Genomic DNA, 22545 nt, shown 5'->3' with positions numbered 1-22545 from the left:
AGGGAATAGAAATTAGAGATTTTTAAGCAGCACATAACCTTTTCAAACGGTTTAAAACAACTGCCTAAAATAGCTCATGTACATGACTTTTGGTACCTCAAATACTATATTATCGTTACAGTGGCTCAAACATTGAGCCAACAAAATCGCGAAATCGAATAACAAAAAAATCAAGAGATACTCATGTAGTCTACTTGAGTTCAGATTAATCACAGAACATTAACCGAAATATGAATAAACAGAATAATACTTTTATTACAGAGCAGAGACTCGAAAAGAGATTGTACTACCGATTTTGTTTACAAAATGACGACACAAGGGAAATAACTATAGAAATGTTAGTGTATAAAGCACAGTTACTCGCACCTATATAGCTTTATCAAAGCAACTGTTTAATAAGACACCAATAAGTGGAGTTATTTTTGAGATCGGGAATGACTTGGACGTGTGTACTGAGTAACAATATGATACTGAAGACATGACTCTGAAAAAAATATGTTATTTAAAGATCGAGGGCGAGACATCAAAACGTGCTCACAGCAGGTACATCCCATGAAAATGATTTATTTTTTTTAACACTTTTTAATCACGTTAAGGATTTGCATACAAAGGCGAAGTATGGTTCAGTAAAACATTTCCTCAACTCTTTCGAAACTTGTGAACATAAAGTTTTCCACTGGAATACTTTACCCACAATAAGAACAACAATCTCACAGTTAAAGAATTTTTCCTAAACTTCTGTAATGTTTTATCCGTATACAGAATATATGGTAAAAGGCGTTTTCTTAGTTAAGAAAATATTAATGAAAACTCGGCTCTGTTTTTATAATGCATTTGGCGTCCTATGACGGGATGATTTGATCTGGTTTATATTTTTTTTATCGAAGAACGGCCATCTCGTGAATGTTGGTGTTTTGCGTTTGTGAAGTGCGAGATTGCGTGGTTTGGAAGGCATGGGTATATTCGTGTTGTGTCTTCATGTATAGTGACAACTATCATCCTTCTTTATAGTTTTACTACATGATAACAATCAAGGAAGCATGCCACCGATGACACACCCACCCGGTTACATTATACTGGCAACGAGCGAAACCAGTCCGTCCCATTTCATTCAATACTAAATATAAGCAGGAGCAGAAAACTAATACTTTATAGATTATGTTGTGTCTCGATCAGGGGACAAAACCCAAAGCCTATCTCACTGGAGGGGCGTAGCGGACGTAAGCGGTCAATCGAAGGCCAAAACTGAGGTGGTGGTAAAATAAAACCGTCACAACGGACATTAATTTTACATACACCTCAAATGAGATTTGGACGGTAACATTATTACATGATAATTATGTGTTTTAAAAAAAACGCTACCTTCGTTTATAATTTTGTATGAAATCACGCTTGTAAATGCCTTGTGAACACTTGCGGACACTTTTTGAGGGACACTTTAAGAAAACATTTACAAAGATACGTAATCCTATTTATATATACCTCATTTCGTTGTTTCATTTTTAATTCCTTCTCTCTATCCTTCATTTTGAAGTTTCTCCTGTCTCGCCTTTTCCTCCTTTTGTTTCTCCATCTTTTTACTAGCTTCCTTTTCTAACACTTGAAGCTTTAATTTGACTGCTCTTTGTGCCTGTAGACGATAAAAAGAGAAGTACGTAATCTATAATTTCAAACACGAAAATAAGGCGAGAGGCATATGGACGTAAAAGAACGCTTTAAGGGAGGTATACACCCCCCATTCCTTTCTCTTGAAAAAAAAACATCAACAACATATTATTTCCTACTTCTAAATGGTGTTGAATTCTAATTTGTTTGGATGAGCTAATAGTATAATCATTGACCTACATTTTAAATAGAAAATAAAAATTACTTTGAAAAATTTTTCATTCATTACCAAAAAAGAAATAAATATAGAAAAGTGCAAGAAGACATATGAATTTATCACGTTTTGACTATGATTAGTTTCATCTTTCTAAGACTCATCAATGATGTTTTATACTTAACCACCTTCTCGTTCAGAGTCGGTCAGATAGATTAGTGTATACGTCTGATTAAATCATCACAGATTAAGACAGGAGAATAGAAAACATTACAATTTCTCAAAATGAATACATTGTTTATATAAATTCTCAGCATACCCTGATGTCATTCATACTATGGACATATTCCACCTTCTTCAGTTGATCTGAAACAGGGAAACATAATTTTTTATTTAAAATGACAAACCCTTAAAATACCTTTGAAGTAAACATAGACTTATCAACGATTCGTTACATTACAAACGTGATATTGTTCTTTAAACATAATATGGCCATATGATGGTGCTTGATATTTATTTTGTACATCTTAAGTCATGTCTACTGAACAAAAAGATACACAAAATATTTACGACTACGGCACAACAGTTGTTTTGTCATTAAAAAAACTCGTCAGATTTCCCTGTATATATGACCTATACTGTTAATAGGTAAGACATACAGGTAGAGTTGTTGTTTCGTTCTGTGTAAGGACCTAAACAAAGTAACATCATTCATCATGTTTAGTTTTTTGGAACTGTCGGGAGGATCTCGATGACACCGGGACCAGGACACTAGGGCCACTCCTGATGCATCCTGTGTAGGATTTGTAAGTGATGTCTTGGACAAAACTAATAACGACAAAATCCGAAATCTTATCCAGATCAAAGAGACATTCTTTGATAATGTATAGTACGAATGATCCGCTTTAAATATTTGAAAGTTTGCTTTTTGATGCTATCACATTGCCTTTAAATATTAGACAATTAAAAGCAAGCATATCAGAACTACTTAGGAAACAAAACTAAGTGAAAAATACTGCATGGCACCAGCAAATAAAAAACACGAACCCTTAATTTTGAGTGCAGTATATTTATAAACTCAATGTCCCCATAACTGTAAACTTACCTGGCGATATCAATCTATTCTCCTTTGACGCCACATTAACTAATGTTACACGGGATTGTTCAGATACCTTTGGTAATTGTACATTTGTTCCTGCTGACGAAGTGTTTTTAGATTGTAAACCAGTTATTACCCATTGTGTAATACATCTTGATATTTAGCGAAAACTTTCACACATCTGTTTCTATCAAGATTCTATCGAATCCTTGTCCAAGGACAGTCAGAAATATCGATATATATACATGCTGAACACTCGGTCACTAATACTGCTAGTCCTTTCAGAATGTATCTTTATATTCTAGGTATCCAGATCGAGATCTCGTGTAAAGCGGTTTCTCGAGGTGACCTCCCTCCAAATGTATTGACTGTCCTTCATTTGCATAATCATCAATTACATTTCCATATTCAAATCACATACATGGGGTTTGTAATACAATAAGTCCATGATTTAGACCACAATACGATTAAGGTTGTAGTAAATGTCTATTTGCTTATTCACTACTTCTATTTGGTTCAGTTACAAATGATCCTTTTGGAGAATCCATCTGGCGTAGTAAATTTGAGACACTTCATTTAGCACTGAGAATCCTTCCACCACAGAGCTTCATTATGGTTAGCTGAATAACTACCATTTCCCTGTACATTCTCTACCGGCCAGATTTTGTTCTTTCACTATAAGTGCAGAAATTTAGCTCTTCTAACAATATTCTATTTGCCAACAGAATATACATGTATATATAAAAATATCGAATTACACTTATGCCTAACCAACATACAGGCAACACTTTATCCTGCCCTATCTAGACAGGTTAAATAATCTATAGAGTTGTATAATACACAAATAATCCAAGTGTAGGTTTTATGAAGTTTTTTCTGCAATGACCACTGTTTAAAAGAAAGAGACATGGACGTTTGCCAAAACTTCCTCAATTTTCACTTCTACAAAATTAATTATGTGTATGTAATTCAGAGGAATAAATGGGTATCATGCAATGGTTGTATAAAGAGCAAGGTCAGTCGATAACGACTTTAATAAGTTCTTCAATGAATCTCAATATATACAATTAATCTAATGCATGGAAATGTAACCTTTGTTCATAGTTGTTGGGTTTTTTTTTAAGAAAAAGGCGTAGGTATAGTTACCCCATCGTGTGCCCCATTGATGTTAACATTAATCCTGAGTTGATCCTTAGGTAAAGGGTCGAATGTGTACAGCAAATACACCCGAATGTGACTTAGAAACAATACTCAAACAGTTTATCATCTAAACAGGTATTAAGTACTTCGATCTACATTTTACCTTCGACATAGGCTCTGTCGTTCAAGTTAACTTTTCAGTCTTGCCTTTTGATTCAGAATTAATGTGAACAGAAAGATAAGCTCAGATCACTGGTGATTACATAATTTGTGTTTTTATCACCTTCTGAACAATACATAACCCGACTCGATTACATAGAATCATGTATATCAACATCATCTATTTTTGTTTCCAAAAAAGTGCCGTAAATAAAATTATTCGGAATCTTACTGACAGTTAATGTCACAAAAAGTGTATAAAATATTTCCCTTTTTCAACGACATATTATATATAATATATATATATATATATACCAGTGAGTAATTTTACCATTCAATATACGCAATGTCCATCGTTATTTCAATTCAAGTTTTGAACATAGTCCCTTTGAGTTTCAGTCAAACTTTGCCTAAAGTTTAGGAGCTGCTAATCAGCCATACTACGCTGAGTAATAATATCATATCTATCATCAAGGGTATATTCTATCAGCTTTTCTTTTAAGAGCATTGGTCTCCATTTGAATAAGGATAATTTGGATAATGGAACCCATCACTAAGAAGAGTGTTGCAGACTAATAGTACTTCTCTTCCTTGGACATATTTTAGCCCTCTTCCTTTGAACAATGTCAACTTGATTCTCCTTATAGATAATCTTCCGTTGAACTTTAAAGATGCTCCACCGCTGACAAATGGTATTTTTTCATTATCAAATACAGGAGCAGAAGATTTAGTATTTTCCTTCAGTTACAACAGTTACTTTCTTTACGCCATTACCATCATTAAAAAGTTTGAGCTTATTGTTTTACTTTAAGTTAAAAATATGAAAAATAATTAATTGCATCCCGAAAAAATTCCGTGTCACTATATCCTATATGGAATGAAGTACTAATTGCGCATGCACCAAAGGCAAAATAAAATTTTTTTTGTGTTAATTAGACATATATATACATGATTAAACACCAATTAATGTTCAAATGATGAATATCATTTATATATGCTCTGTCGGCGGTGGAGCATCTTTAAGTTATATTAAAATTAAACATTATTGTTTTAATTTCTTCGAAAACAAATTTAACATGTTCGCAACTATATGATCTGTCATCCCTCACCTATAAACTAATTTTCCTTTAAGTGAAACATGGCATAATTGCCTCTCTTGGTTCGCAATACCCGGGCCAACTGTAACATTTATGACAAATATTGCACATTCCTTTCCCGAAAGAATGAAAGAAAACATTTTTATCACGCTGAAAAAACCCAGTATGATTCACTGTACAGATGCCGAAACGTATGTAGTTCACACCCTTTTCTTATGTCTGACCCAAAACTATGTATGGTATATATGAATTCACCAATGTATGTAATACATTATCAAGTGATCACTTGATACCTAGTCATTTGAACAAAAAAATCATATTCTGAAACATAGTATCATATTTGTCAGTGTTTTCTTTGAACGAAAATATGGTTCATTGAACTAACGATTGAGCAACTTCCAATATAAATTGTAATGTTACACTTTGTTTCACCTATACGTGAGCTCATTGTGTCATAAATAGGAGAGCTGTATCAACTTCTGATCTATAGTACGACATACTGCTATCAAAGTGGGCTAATTATCTCAACAGTCCTACAATCATTTTAATAAATACTGCTGTAAGAATAAGTTTCTTTGACGTTGTTGTTTTTTTTCACTGAAGAGAGCTGCCATCCTTTGATCTGAAGTGAGTGTCGTTGGTAGCTACCTCCGGTTATCTATAACAGCTGCCTCCTTTTCATCTATAGTATGCGCCTGTGGTATATATGCGTTTGGTGGTATCTTGAACTGGTCTTTTCAGATCAAATAACATTGGCATGTTGCTCATTGATCCCAGAGAACTTCGTCCATTTCGATAAAAAGGACACAGTCATGTAAAAGATAGCTTACCATGAGCAAGTTTAATCTTTTATTTCCAAGCATGGCACATTGATTGCATGAAGAGAGCCTTATCCCTTTTGCTCCCTTTTGCTCCACAGTATGGCTTATTAATTGCAATAAGAGAGCCACATTCCTTTTGCTTCCCAGTATGGCTTATTTATTGCAATAAGAGAGCCACACCCCTTTTGCTTCCCAGTATGGTACACTAATTGTAATAAGAGAACCACGTACATTTTGCTTCACAGAATGGCTTATTGTTTGCAATAAGAGATCCACACCCCTTTTGCTTCACAGAAGGCTTATATGATTGCAATGGTCCACATCCCTTTGCTTCACAGATTGATTGCAATAAGAGATCCACATCCCTTTTGCTTCCCAGTCACAGAATCCATATCCTTGCTTATTGATTGCAATAAGAGATCCACATCCCTTTTGCTTCACAGTATGGCCTTATTTGTTGCATTAAGAGATCCACATCCCTTTCGCTTCCAGAATGCTTATGATTGCAATATAGTGCACAATTTTGCATTCCCAGTATTCTTATTGATTGCAATAAAGAGATCCACACCCTTTCGTCAGTTGGCGCATTCCCCATTTTCTTTACTTCCCAGTATAATTGAATGCATTATGAGAGCCACGTTCCCTTTGCTTCCCAGCATGGCGCATTGATAACAATGCATTGACAGCCATGTCCCTTTTTCCTTTTGCTTTCCAGTATAATTGAATTTCAACAAGAGCGCCACACTCCATTTGCTTCTCAGTATAATTGATTTCAATAAGAGAGCCACATCCCTATTGCTTCTCAGTATAATTGATGGCAATAAGAGCAACATCCCTTTTGCTTCCATGTATATGGCACATTGATTGCAATAAGACAGTCCCATCCCTTTTTTCTTCTCAGTATAACAAATTGCAATAAGGCAGTCCCATCCCTTTTGCTTCTCAGTATAATAGATTACAATAAGGCAGTCCCATCCCTTTTGCTTTCTCAATATAATAGATTGCAATAAGACAGCCCCATCCCTTTTGCTTCTCAGTATACAGATTGCAAGAAGAAAGACTCATCCCTTTTGCTTCTCAATAATAATAGATTGCAATTATGAATAAGACAGACCCATCCTTTTTGCTTCACAGTATAATAGATTGAAATAAGACAGCCCAATCCCTTTTGCTTCTCAGTACAATTTTGCAATAAGAGAGCTACACATCCATTTTGTTTCCCAGCACGGCACATTGATTGCAATATGAGAGCCATATCCCCTATTGCTTCCCAGTATATTTGATTATAATCAGAGAGCTACATCCCTTTTGTTTCCCAGTATGGCCCATTGTTTGCAATAAGAGAGCCACATCCTTTTTGCTTCTAAGTTTGGCTTATGGTTGCATTAAGAGAACCACAAACCCCCTTTTATTCAAGCACAATGCACACTACTTATATTAAGAGAATCACTTTTTTTTCTCATGAATGGTATACATTTCTTGCCTTAGGAAAGCTAAATGCCTTTGACCAAAAGCATTTTTTCATAACTTTTCATGCTTTTCTACAGATAATTTTAATTCAAGGATTTCCTTGAAATTAAGGAATGTTCATGAATGAAAATGGGCCCAGGTAATATTATCTAATTTCTGTGAAATCTATTATTATTATCTGAGCAATGAATGATTTGATGAGAAGGGTGGAGACTTACCAGGTGTTGGTGTAGCAGGAGGTGCACAGGGATACTCCATTCCCAAGTCCTTCATTGTACCAGAATGTTTCTCGGATAAGTAACACTTTTGTCACCTTGGCAACTTCATTGACTGATGTCTGATAATAAGTTAACACGGTTTTCATTATGAAGTAAAGACTTTGAGGTATTTAGTAAATCGCTACCTGTAGAAGTATGTACACTTGGTTCTTGACATGGATTTTGTTGCACTAGATTATTAATTGTCATTTGAGGCAATTTATCAGGAGAAGCTTGAGAATCTACTCCTCTTCTTGATCCTCCTGATGATTTACTGTAAGGCTTCAAAGCATCAATTTGAGCAATTTTGGGCCTCAGGATTTCTGACATAGCACCAGACCTATGAGAATGTTTTGATGGTGAAACTGGAACTTGTTCCTGTTTTTTGTTAATGTTATAGGTTTACACTGCGCTTGTAGAACACTAGTAAGATTTGAAAATGAACTGTCATTTGCAGAGATTCTATTTGTTGTCTCTTTGTCTGTTTTCACTTTTGTTGCTGGTGGTATCATCTTCATCTTGCCCTGCTGGTAAAGTCTATTAACTTGTCTGTAGTTTCACTTTCATTTCGAACTCAGTGTAGATTTTGATCTTTTTTGTTCTTTTTACCTGTGAAGAAAAATACAGTCATAAAAGAAAAGATATTTCATAATGCTTGGATTATCAACATTAACCTCCATGATTATAAAAAAAATCAATCGCGAGGGACAACTTAGGCCAAAAAAAATTATATGCATGTTTCAGGTTCCATGACTGAAAAAAATAGGGTAGGTCGGTCGGGAATTTATTTTATTTTTTATTGTTTTATTTTATTTTTTTAGGAGAGGTGTGGGAGGGGTTGAGTTGCTTTATTACTACATTAAAAGTAGGCTGGCTAGAAGTCTTTTATTTATCATTACCATAATTGAACTTTATCTCTGGATAAACTTAAAGCCAGCGTAAAAATCTAAATTGAAAACTCAACACACTACATTTTTGTTTTGAAAAAGTGTGATAAAATAGGTAGGGTCAGAGGTAAAAACATGGGTATAGGTAGGGGTACCTGAAACATACATTTTTTTTTTTTTTTGCCTTATCCCCATAATTAGAATTTTACTTATTTTCTAAGTTATTTTAGTTTAGAAAAAAGAACTATCATTTTCTTGATGTTTAATCAAAAGACCAGTAGGACTATTTTTAATATATATGGTTGTAAGACCATAGTTTGACTATAATTTCATAATAAACAAATTACCAATTCAATATATTATCTTTCATGGATCATTTATATATTCTAATTTCTCTCCCAACCCATCAAAAATTCATTGCAAAATATGTATGCAATGTTTAAAAGACAATGATAAAAAATATATTAAAATTGTTTACTGGATACAAGTAGATCTATTCGCACCACAGACACTCTCATTGTATACAGTATATATTGTACCTTTCTTTGTGGATGATTTATTTGGGCACGTTGATGGCTATGTCAGGTTCCTGCAGATAAGGATTTCCAGTTAAAGGAAAGGTATTTGCTAAATTGTCCTTCTCTTCAATTTGATCATTATTGTCTTCATCTCTATCATCTTCATCTGAAGGGCAAGTATGATTGTCGCTCTCTTCGATAAAACCACTTTTTACTGTGGTGGCCGTTTTGCATCTCGCAAGATCTGTGAACTCATGATCAGGTGGCTTGATGTCTTTGGATGTGTTTTCACGAACTACACGTTGTCTTGACGATGGTGGTCTTCGGTTCGCTTCGGATGTTAATAATGAATGGATATCAGCTACATCTAATGCACGACTGTTCTGTATTTGTGATAATGACTGCTTTACCGTAATAATACCATCTGTAGACGGCGTTCTCTCTGGGAAAACAAGAGGCTGTGAATGAGATTGTATCGCCCTTTGGCCTGAATGAGGACTGGCAACCGACACATTAGATTCCTGTACAACAATTGTTTCATTGATGTCAAATAAATTGTTCCTTGTGGAAATAGTTGAAAAAGCTGATGTTGGTTTGCTGGTAGAGCCAGAGTGTGTTAATCTGATGACAGCAGGGCTAGCGCCGTCCATATACATGGGGACACGTCCCCCTAGGGCACTCCCTACAGCATCTGAATCATTTCCTGGGGATGCTGCAATTGTCCTTCGAAATGTAAAATCGTGGAATTTCCCCTTCGTTAGAACTGATTGTGCAGTCATTCTTTATGCTTTGATGGAATTTAACACACATGCCCTGCAACAGGTCCCTTAGTAAGCCTCTCAACTTACGCTGAAGCCCCAATTAGTCCGAAAGGGGCTTGGGAAATTTATTTACACCGCGCCATTTCGCTTCACATTTACCCATAGCAACCGGATAAAGGTTGTTTTCGGACACTCTCTGATTTTTTCGTTACCGTACATTAGTGTCCCAATGCGCATGGCCATTTAAACGGAACAGCACGCATGCAACTTCCGGTAGAAATGCACATGGTTTCAAGAAAGAAAACAGTCTTGAGATGAGACCGCTTACAGACGAAGAGACGAAAATATTTTTCGAAAAACTATCTAAATAGTAAGATGTTGTTAGAATGAAATGATATGTTATTTTGTATTGACATTTAGATATATTCTGCTTTTGTTTAAATCAGTGTGTTGACACTCATCCTCATAACATCGTTACACCTCTACGAGCAGTCTAGTATTATATAAGCAATAATATGTTTTTTATACCAATTCAAGAATTCATATCAGAACAGATAAAAAAAATTATATGGTATCTTGAAGCAAAAATATCGTTCATGAAGGTAAAAACTTTTCTCATAAAACGTTTTGGGTAAATACAAACACAAACGTAACTTATCAACACAAAAATTAAGGCAAATGTATTTTATTTAATTGCCGTAGAAGTTTAGAAATGAAATATAAGTAATAGTGAGTTTAGATCGATCCTACGCAAAGTGTGTAATTTTACAAGATCTACAGATTTCGACAAATTGAATAGCAGTCATCGTCACCAATGTCACTCAGTCATGTAGTCAAATCAGGTTGGTACTGTGAAAAGATTGCCACGTGCCAAAATATAATACTCTGACCTGGCCTTGAAATATAATGATAACTAGCCCAAGATTACATAGAACATTCCTTAAATATAATGGAATCCCATTAACTTTAAATATTCCCTCCATAGGAAGAATTAATGTTAAGTTCCTTAAAGATTCTTCATTAAACTGGCCCCTGAGGTGTTAATTAATATTACCGATTGCCATCATACAATTGACATGCTGACAGCAGACATTTTTCATGCAAAGTCTTAAGAGTCAACTAAAAATCGTGTACACAGACTATAACAAAAGTATGTCATCCTTATTACATTTAAGGTACCTCTCAGCACTTACAGATGGAAAAACTTGGCAAAAATTTATGTTGTTGTAAAGGGTTTGTAAGTCGCTTGCTTTGTTTGAAGAGACAATTTGCAACTAATTCAAACATCAGAATGACCTTGAATGCTGTGACAAGTGAAAATGAAGCCTGTAAAAAATTTAGCCTGGACTTGTCATATTTCCTGACAACAATATGAGGAGCCGTGAAAAAATTATTTTATTTATTTTTCATTTTCGGAAAATGGGAGCTGGAAATCCGTTCAGAACGAAGAACAGCCAAATTGGGAATGGCCCCTAAACATAAAATTAAATACTTTAGTCCTACAGAACTGTATAATATTCATTTTACTATATAAATGTGATGTATAGATTATATAATTTTGAATGCAAAGAATTTATATCTTGAAGAAAAGAGGAACAATGGAAATTTTACTCCAGTGACAAAATAGAGTGTGTAAGATATTGAATACATTACTAAAAAAGAGGTGTAAGCAAAATTATTAAATAGTTTCGAAAAGCATATTGAATTATCACTGGGAAGAAACCTGTAACAGAAATTCAAGCCTAACTGTTATATAGTCAGCTACAACTTGATCACATAGATTATTATAAGAAGAACAAAAGGACCTTTAGAGATTTAGTGGGTTTATAACGCAAATCTTGTTTGATTAGGCTTTAAGATAGTGATGGTTTAGAAGATCTAGTCTAATTCTGAGAGTCATCTAAGGACACATACTTGTAGAAGATAATTACACAATTGTATCATCAGATACAACTCTCTCATTGCATCGCAACCAAAAGAGAACAATGTCGCGTTGTAATCAAACTACATCAAGACTGGAAAAACAGTAAACTGTCAAATGAGATATTATAACCAGACCATTTGAATTTCTCTCCCTTTGAAGGTTAATGGAGCTATAGATATAAGAGTACATTTATCAACAGATACATGACGCGTGTACAATAAAATACATAAGTAACCAGACCCATTTCTCTCCCTTTTATGTGAAATATCCAAGTAATTACAAATGAATCAGGAAATTACGGACAAGTGAATTGATACACCTGCTGTCAAATATTTTCCGATGTTTCATGATACCTAGTGACATTAATATGACATGATATATATTGTATCCGTATACCAAAACTAAAGATAGTCATTATCTGACTGTTGATTGAGAGAATTCCAATTATACCATCTATATAACAATCACACTTTTTCTGAAATTGGGTAGTGTTATATGGCCAGCCGAGTTATAGACCTTAACACAGTGTTACATTTATATATAGAAAAATGTCTTTAGAGCCAAACGCCTGTGATTGAGATACCAGATAACTGACAATCATCATATGAAAAGGAAAACATCAATATAACATTAAAATGAAACAGTTTACAGGAATTAAAGAAATATGGTCACTCAGAAGGAATAATTACAGAACCCTGCCTACACTTAATTCTTAAAAACAAAGGCATAGACTGAGAGTAATTTCTCATTTATAGATTGCATAATTTAGTATAAATAACTTGTAAATGTTAAAGATGCTCCACTGCCGACAGACCAAAAATGGTACTCATCATTTGAACAACAATTGGTGTTTAATCGTGTATATATATGTATAATCAACACAAAAAATAATATAAAACAATTCATTTTGCTTTTGGTGCATGCGCAGTCATAACTTCATTCTATATAGAAATAGTGCCACGGAATTTTTTCGGGATGCAATTAATCATTTCTAACATTTTTATCTTGAAGTTAAATTAGAAGCTCAAATTTTTCAATGGTGGTAAAAGTGTAAAGTAAGAAACTTTTGTAACTGAAGAGAAATACTAAATTACCTGATCCTGTTTTTGATAGTGAAAAAATACCATTTGTCAGCGATGGAGCATCTTTAAAACTTAACTTATTTGCAATGATGTACAGTTAGTAAGTACATGTAGATAATTTTTAAATTATCACAATCACAGCGTAAAGCTTATTTTGATAATGATAATCAAAATACAAAATATAAACATATTCAGTAAAAATTTGAAATGGATATATGGATATTTAGCTTATGACTTTATTACTTTACAAGTTAAAAAATTACATTTGTATATTTCTTTTTATCTTCTTTCAGCATTGGTGAGAACATAAAGTTATTGCTAGATCGTCCCGATGGATCATACTGCTTTTAAAGACTACACAGAGACAGAGTCTTTTTATGTCAGGTAAAGGTTATTATCTTCCCTTAAACTACACAGAGACAGAGTATTTTATATCAGGTTACCATTATTAATCTCCCCTTACACTACATAGAGGACAGTATTCTCTATATCAAGTAACAGGTTATTATCTCCCCTTACACTACACAGGTCAGTATTCTATATCAACGTTACCATATTATATCTCCCCTTACACTAGATGGACACAGATATTCTATATCAGGTAACTGTTATTATCTTTCCCCTTACACTACATAGAGACAGTATTTTATATCAGGTTACCATTATTATCTCCACTACACTACATAGAGACAGTATTTTATATCAGTTACCATTATTATCTCCCCCCTTGCACACTACTATACACAGAAAATTCTATAATCAGGTTACCATTATTATCTCCCCTTCCACTACATAGAGACAGCATATTTTATATCAGGTTACCATTATTATCTCCCCTTACACTACATAGAGACAGCATATTTTATATCAGGTTACCATATTATCTCCCCTTACACTAGATGGACATCAGATTATTCTAATTTTCATGTAACTGTTTATTAACTCCCCTTACACTACATAGAGACAGTTTATATTATATCAGGTTAACCATTATTAAATCACCCCTTACACTACATAAGACACAGAAAATTCTATATCAGTTAACTGGTTATTAATCTCCCCTTACACTACATAGAGACCCGTAATTTTTAAATCAGGTTCCCATTATTATCTCCCACTAGAATTACACTACATCGAGAGAGAACGAGTATATTATATCAGGTACCATATATCACCCCTTACACTTCATGATAGACAGTATTATATATCAGGGTTACCATTATTATCGTCCCACTACACTACATAGAGACAGGAGTATATTATATCAGGTTACCATTATTATCACCCCTTACACTACATAGAGACCAGCATATTTAATATCAGTTACATTATTATCTTCCCTTACACTACAAAAATTAAAGGAAGACAGTATTTTAATCAGGTACCATATTAAATCTCCTCTCTTAGTTACACTACATTGAGACAGCAATATTTTATATCAGGTTACCATTTATTATCTCCCCTTACACTACATAGAGATACATATTATATATCAGGTTACCATCTATTAACTCCCCTTACACTACAATAGCGACAAGCATATTATATATCAGGTTACCCATTATTAACTCTCCCCTTACACTACATATAGACAGTATTTTATATCAGGTTTACCATTATTATCTCCCCTTAAAACTACATAGACACAGATTATTCTATATCAGGTAACTGTTAATTTCTCCCCTTTACACGTACATAGAGACAGTATTTTATATCAGGTTACCAATTATTATCTCCCACTACACTACACATAGACACAGATAATTCTATATCAGGTAACGGTTATTATTAGTGGTGCCGGTATTATCGGTATACCGGATATATCCAGGTTTCATTTTGTGAAAACTATAGTATCGCGGTACAGATTTAGTCGTATCGGTTCACTCGGAATCATTCCGGGGATTTTCCGTATATTTTCTGTGAAAAATTTCATATTATGACTGGGAAATCTTTTAAAATGAGAATTTGAATAAAAATTAAAACTAAAATATATATTTTACCAACATTTCAAGACAAATGTATAATAAGAAGGATTTTGGATGTTTAATATCCCCTTACACTAGATTATGATTGATCTTGTGCTTAGTAACACGTTTCACAATGGGTGCCTCCTCGCCCATTCATAGGTCTCGAAAATGATATAACCTCATAAAAAAACTCCCTTAAGTACAAAAGCGGTTGTATGGCAGCTTTTTGGCCTTATAGTACGTAAAGGGGAAAGAAATAGCGAGTAAAACATTGCTTGGATGTGATAGTATACGGCAATCGTTAAATGTAAGTGGCCGGAACAACGACCCTGAACGACTCACTTAGCGTCGCATCAGCCAGCAACTGAGTGATTTATTTCTCCGTCCAGTATTAATTGTTAGGCCAAACACGTGACGGAAATAACACAGACCTTATCTCGCATATAGATAAAAACAAGAATAAAAAGTGATATATTGACAAAACAATTTATTTCATACTATTTTTAGGTGATTGACAGGAGAAAAAAAACATGCAATTCTTATTGTACAAAAATAATACCAAAATATCATGATACTATCATAATACATCTTATGATGTATCGTGATAAATCGCGATACAAAATTTTTCGCGATACCCATCCCTAGTTATTATCTGTCCTTACACTACATAGAAGACAGCATATTTTATATCAGGTTACCATTATTATCTCCCCTTACACTACAGAGACACAGATTATTCTATATCAGGTAACTGTTATTATCTCCCCTTACACTACATAGAGACAGCATATTTTATATCAGGTTACCATTAATTTTCTCCCCTTACACTACAGAGACACAGATTATTCTATATCAGTTAACTGTTATTATCTCCCCTTATACACTACATAGAGACAGTATTTTATATCAGGTAACGGTTTATAATCTCCCCCTTACACTACATAGAGACAGTATTCTATATCAGGTTACCATTATTATCTCCCCTTACACTACATAGACACAGAAAATTTCTATATCAGGTAACGGTTATTATCTCCCCTTACACTATATAGAGACAGTATTTTATATCAGGTAACGGTTATAAATCTCCCCTTACACTACATAGAGACAGTATTCTATATCAGGTTACCATTATTATCTCCCCCTTACACTACATAGACACAGAGTATTCTAGATCAGGTAACGGTTGTTATCTCCCCTTAAAAAAAAAAACTGTTTACAAATATAATGATGAGTATTATTAAATTAAAAAGTATCATTATAAGAGATATGTGCGTGCCATAGTGATACCATTAGTCCTTCCACTTTCCAACCATTTTACAAAATAAGAAGACTTATACTGTACCCCAACATATGCATAGTCTCAAAGCCTAACTTTCTTTGAGCCATGTGTCTTAAGCCAATAAGCCAAATGGTTAGACCAAAAATAAAATATCATAATCCGATTGTAGCATTACACATGAGAAATAGAAGCAATACGAGAGTTAATGACTATTTTCATAATATAGAGGACATGATGAAACATCTGGCAATGTTTGCAAGGAAAAATCTCATCATTTTTGGATCCTGCATTGGACGATCTCAAAGGTGGTAAAATCAGGTTACATCTCACATCTCTGGATATCCTTCCCCCAATGCCAAGGTTTTGTATATAATTTGACAAGCTTTACATCATATGCTTAGTCGTATGGTTGATATCTACACCCAAAATAATTGTACCCCACCGAAAACCCAAAATTTCAATTAGAAAAAATATTTAATACTTTCAAGGATTTTATGTATCCATTAACTCTTAAGTAGATGCAATGATAACCTGAGTTGTTTCCTTTACAGTACAAGTGTGCATAAAGCTAAGTTGATTTGATTACCTGTGTTTCCTTTTACAGTACAAGTTGTGGGGGGGTAAAGCTGAGTGATTTGATACTGTGTTTCCGTTACAGTATAAGATAAGATGGGTAAAGCCCGAGTGATTTGATTACCTGTGTTTCCGTTACAGTAAAAGTTGTGGGTAAAGCTGAGTGATTTTGATTATCTGTTTCCGTTTCAGTAATAAGGGTGTGGGTAAAAGCCGAGTGATTTGATTACCTGTGTTTCCTTTACAGTACAAGTGTGGGTTAAAGCTGAGTGATTTGATTAACCTGTGTTTCCTTTACAGTATTAGGAATGTGTTAAAGAATGAGTGATTTGATTACCTGTGGTTTCCGTAACAGTACCAAGTTGTGGGTTAAAGCTGAGTGATTTGATTATCTGAGTCGTTCCGTTACAGTATAAGTTATCGGTTCATAACAGACGAGTGATTATAAGGACTTATCTTGTGTTTCCTGTACAGTACATAAGGTAGTGCATAAAGCAGATTGAATTTGAATACTGTGTTTCCCTTTACGAGTACAAGGTGTGCCTAAAGCTAAAGATGATTTGATAACCAGGTGTTTCCTTTACAGTACAAGGTGTGCATAAAGCAAGTTGATATGATTACCTGTTGTTTCACATAACAGTACAAGGTTGTGTTAAGAGCCGAGTGATTTGATTACCTGTGTTTCCGTTACTGTAATTAAGGTGTGTCGGGTAAAGCGAGTGAAGTGATTAATGATTACCTGTGTTTTCGTTTACAGTAATAAAGTGTGTTTGGTAAAAGCCGAATGATTTGGATTACCTGTGTTTACCGTTACAGTACAAGTTTGTGGGTAAAGCAGAGTGATTTGATTACCTGTGTTTCGTTTTTACAGTACAAGTTGTGGGTTAAAGCTGAGTGATTGATATCTGTGATTCACGTTACAGTACAAGTTGATGGTTACAAGCTGAAGTGAATTTGATTACTCTGTGTTCCAGTTACAGTACAAGTTGTTGGGTAAAGCCTGAGTGATTTATTACCTGTGGTTTTTCGGTGATACAGTATAAGGTATGGGTAAAGCCCGAGAGTGATTTGATTACCTAGTGTTTTTCCGGATACAGTTAAACGGTAATGGGGGTAAAGCCGAGTGGATTTGATTACCTTGTTTTCCCGTTACAGTATACGGTGTGGGTTTAAGCCTGAGTGCCTGATTTGATATTACCTGTTGTTTCCCGTTCCAGTATAAGGTGGGGTTAAAGCCGGTGAGTGATTTGATTAACCTGTGTTTCCGTTACAGTATAAAGGTGTGGGTAAAGCCGAGTGATTTGATTACCTGTGTTTCCGTTACAGTAATAATGTATGGGTAAAGCCGAGTGATTTGATTACATGTGTTTCCGTTACAGTATAGAGTTGTGGGTTACAGCCGAGTGATTGATTACCTGTGTTCCCGTTACAGTATAAGTGTATGGGTAAAGCCGAGTGATTTGATATACCTGTGTTTTCCGATACTCGTAAAAGTTGTGGGTGAAAGCTGAGTGGATTTTGATTACCTGTGGTTTTCCGTTTACAGTATAAGTGTATTAAGTGTAAAGCCGAGTGGATTTGATTTGACCTGTATTCCGTGTACAGTATAAGTGTGGGAAAAGCCGAGTGATTTGATTACCTGTGTTTCCGTTACAGTATAAGGTGTTTTAGGGTAAAAGTGCCGAGTGATTTGATTACCTGTGTTTCGTTTGCTTCAGTATAAAGTTGTTGGTAATTAAAAGCCGGAGTCTTATTTTTGAATATACCTAGTGTTTCCGTTACAGTATACAGGTGTTGGGTAAAGCCGAATGTATTTTGATTACCTGTGATTTCATTTGCTTCAAGTGATAAATAAGGTGTGGGTAAGAGCCTGTAGTGATTTGATTATCTGTGTTTCCGTTACAGTATAGTTGTGGGTAAGCCGAGTAGAGTTTGATTACCTTTGTGATAATCCTGCTAACAGTATAATTTTGGATGTGGGTTAAGAGCTGAGTGATTTGATTAACTGTGTGTTTCCGTTGCATCAGTTTATAATTAAGGTGTGGGTTTTAAAGTCGTGAGTGAGTGATTTGATAATCTGTGTTTCCGTTACAGTACAAGGTTGTGGGTAAAGCTGAGTGATTTGATTACCTGTGGTTTCTGTACATGTTACAATATATTGATGGGTAAAGCTGAGTGATTTGATTACCATGTGTTTCCCGTTATTACAGTATAGGTTATGGGTTGAAAGCAGATTGATTAGATTCCCGGTTGTTTTCCGTTAACAGAAATCACAGTTGTGGGTAAAGCTGACGTGATTTGATTACCAGTGTTTTCCGTTACAGTACAAGTTGGGGTGTAAGCTGAGTGATTTGGATTACCTTTGTATTCCGTTACAGTATAAGGGTTGGTTAAAGCCGAGTGTATTTGATTAACCAGTGTTTTCCGTTACAGTTACAAGTTGATGGGTAAAGGCTGAGTGATTTGATTACCTGGTTTTCCGTTACAGTACAATGTTGTGGGGTAAAGCTGAGTGATTTGTGATTATCTGAGGGTTATTACCGTTACAGTATAAGGTGTTGGTAAAGCTGAGGTAATTGGATACTGTGGGTTTCCGTTACAGTATAAGAAATGTGGGTTAAAGCTGAGTTGATTTTGATATCATTCTGTGTTTTCCGTTACAGTACAAGTCTGTCCTGTGGGTAGTGGGTTAAAGCTGAGTGATTTGATTTCAGTGTGATTTCCGTTACAGTATAAGATTAATGGGTAAAGCCGAGTGATAGTGGGAGTGTAATGTGTTTCGCGATTACTGTATGTTTGGGTCATTTCCTTAGTTATTTGAAGTACCTGTGTGGTGTTACAGAGTATAAGGTGTGGGTATAAAGCCGGAATGATTTGATTACCTGTGTTTAATTTGCTTTCTAAGGTAATTAATCGTGTGGTCATAAAGCCGAAAGTGAGTGTATTTGATTACATGTGTTTTACTTTTACCATTACGATAGGGGTGGGTAAAGCGCGAGTAGATTTGTTTTACCTGTGTTTCATCCGTTTCAGTATACTTAGTGTGGGTAAATATCAAGCTGAGTGATTTGATTATCAGTGTTTCCGTTACAGTAATAAAGTTGTGGTGTAAAGCTGAGTGATATGATTACCCTGTGTTTTTTCCGTTACAGTACAAGTTGTGGGTAAAGTGAAATTGATTTGATATACCTGTGTTTCATGTTACCCCTCAGTACAAGTTAAGGTGGGGTAACAGTCCGTGTGAGTTTGATATCTGTTATTTTCCGTTACAGTACAAGTTTGTGGGTAAAATCTTGAGTGATTTGAAGTACAGTGATTTGATTACCTCCGTTACAGTACAAGTTGTGGGGTAATAGCTGAGTGATTTGATTACCTGTGTTTCCGTTACAGTATAAAGTTTGGGTCAACAGTGAAGTGATTTTGATTACCTGTGTTTCACTGTTACAGTATAAGTAAAGGTTAAAGCCGAGGTGATTTGATTACTGTGTTTCCGTACAGTATAAGGAGTGTGATAAAGCTGAGATTTGAGTTACCTGTGTTTGCCGTTACCGTAATAAGTTGTGTGGTTAACGCCAGTGATTTGATTAACCTGTGTTTCCGTTTACAGTATGAAGTGTATGGGTAAAGCGAGGTGATTTGATTACCTGTGTTTTCCGATACAGTACAAGTTAATGGGTAAGGCTTGAGGTGATTTGATTAACCTGTGTTTCCGTTTACAGTAACAAGTTGTTGGGTAAAAGCTGAGTGTAGTTGATTACCTGTGTTTCCGTTTTACAGTATATAGGTTATGGGTAAAGCCGAGTGATTTGAGATCACCTGTGTTTCCGATTACAGTACATTTGATTGTGGTGAAAGCTGAGTGATTTGATTACCTTGTGTTTCCGTTACAGTATTGAAGTTGTGGGTAAGAGCTTGAGTGATTTGATTTGATATTTACTGTGTTTCCGTTACAGTATAAGTGTGTGGGTAAAGTCCGAGTGATTTGATTACCTGTGTTTCCGTTACAGTATAAGGTGTGCTTAGTAAAGCCTAATGATTTGATTACCTGTGTTTCGCTTTACCTTCAGTATAATTAAGGTGTGGGATAAATGGCCGAAGTGATTTGGATTACCTGTGTTTTCCGTTTTTACAGTATAAGGTTGCTGGGGTAAAGCCGTGTGATTTATGATTACCTGTGAGTCATTTGTAATTCGTTATAGTTGATAAGGTGTGTGGGTAAAGCTGAGTGATTTGATTATCTGTGTTTCCCGTTAACAGTATAAGTTTGTGGGTAAAAGCAGGAGTGATTTGATTTACCTGTGTTTCCGTTACAGTACAGAAGTTTGGGTGGGTAAAGCTGAGATGTGATTTGGGTTTACCTGTTTTCCGTTACAGTATAATGTTAATGTGGTAAAGCTGAGATGAAGAGATTGATTAACCTGTGTTTCCTGTTTACAGTTTCAGTGTTATGGTATAAAGCTGAGTGATTTTATTACCTGTGTTTCCGTGTTACAGTACAAGTTGTGGGTAAAGCTGAGTGATTTGATTACCTGTGTTTTCCGTTACAGTACAAGGTGATGGGTAAAGCCGAGTGATTTGATTACCTGTTGGTTTCCGTTTCCAGTATAAGTAATGGGTATAAAGCCGAGTGATTTGATTACCTGTGTTTCCGTTACAGTAAACAAGTTGTGGGTAAAGCTGAGTGATTTGATTACCTGTGTTTCCATTACAGTACAAGTTGTGGGTAAAGCTGAGTTATTTATCATCTGTGTTTCCTCCGTTACAGGCTATAAGGTATGGGGTAAAGCTGAGTGATTTGATTGGCTCTTGTGTTGTCCGTTACAGTACAATGTTGTGTGTTTCGGTAAAGCTGAGTGATTTGATATCTGTGTTTTCCGTTACAGTATAAGGTATGGTAAAGCCGAGTGATTTGATTACCTGTGGTTCCGTTACAGTACAAGTTTTGTGGGTAAAGCTGAGTGATTTGATCATCTGTGTTGCCGTTCCGTTTAGAAGGTATGGGTTATAAGCGAGTGATGTGAGTACAATGTGTTTCGGGTACAGTACTAAGGCTAATGGGTAAAAGCCGATTGATTTGATTACCTGTGTTTTTCCGTTACCAGTATGAAGGTTGGTGGTTAACTGCTAAGTGGATTTGATTACCTGTGTTTCTGTTACAGTCAAGTTGTGGGTAAAGCGCAGTTGATTTGGTTATCTGTGTTTCCGTCTACCGTATAAGGTATGTGGGTAAAGCTGTAGTGATTTTGATTACCTGCGTTTCTGTTACAGTACAAGTTGTGGGTAAAGCTGAGTGTGGATTTGATATTTGTGTTGTTTCCGGTTACAGTATAAGGTGTGGGTAAAGCTGAGTGATTTGATTACCTGCTGTTTCCGTTACAGTACAAGTTCGTGTTGGGTAAAGCTAAGTGATTTGAGTACCTGTGTTTCCGTTACCGTATAAGGTGTGGGAAAGCTGAGAGATTTTGATTACCTGCGTTTCTGTTACAGTACAAGGTTGTAAGGTAAAGTGGTGATTTGTTACCTGTGTTTCGTTACAGTATAAGGTTGTGGGTTAAAGCCGAGTGAATAGATTACCTGTTGTAATTTCCTATTACAGTATAAGGTATGGGGTAAGCCCGAGTGATTATGATTACCTGAGTATTCCGTTACAGTATAAGGTGAGTGTAAAGCAGAGTGAAATTTGATTACC

General features: G+C 35.2%; 1 pseudogene; it reads right to left on the bottom strand.

Annotated features, from left to right (window-relative positions):
- Positions 1-1482: 1482 nt before the first annotated feature.
- On the bottom strand, positions 1483-10160 carry LOC138313683 (uncharacterized; annotated as a pseudogene).
- Between the last annotated feature and the right edge of the window lie 12385 nt (positions 10161-22545).

This window comes from Argopecten irradians, unplaced genomic scaffold (assembly GCF_041381155.1).
Source record: "Argopecten irradians isolate NY unplaced genomic scaffold, Ai_NY scaffold_0840, whole genome shotgun sequence".
NCBI classification, from domain to species: Eukaryota; Metazoa; Mollusca; class Bivalvia; order Pectinida; family Pectinidae; genus Argopecten; species Argopecten irradians.
The sequence above is the reverse complement of the archived record's forward strand: the minus strand, read 5'-3'. Positions and strand labels throughout refer to the sequence as shown.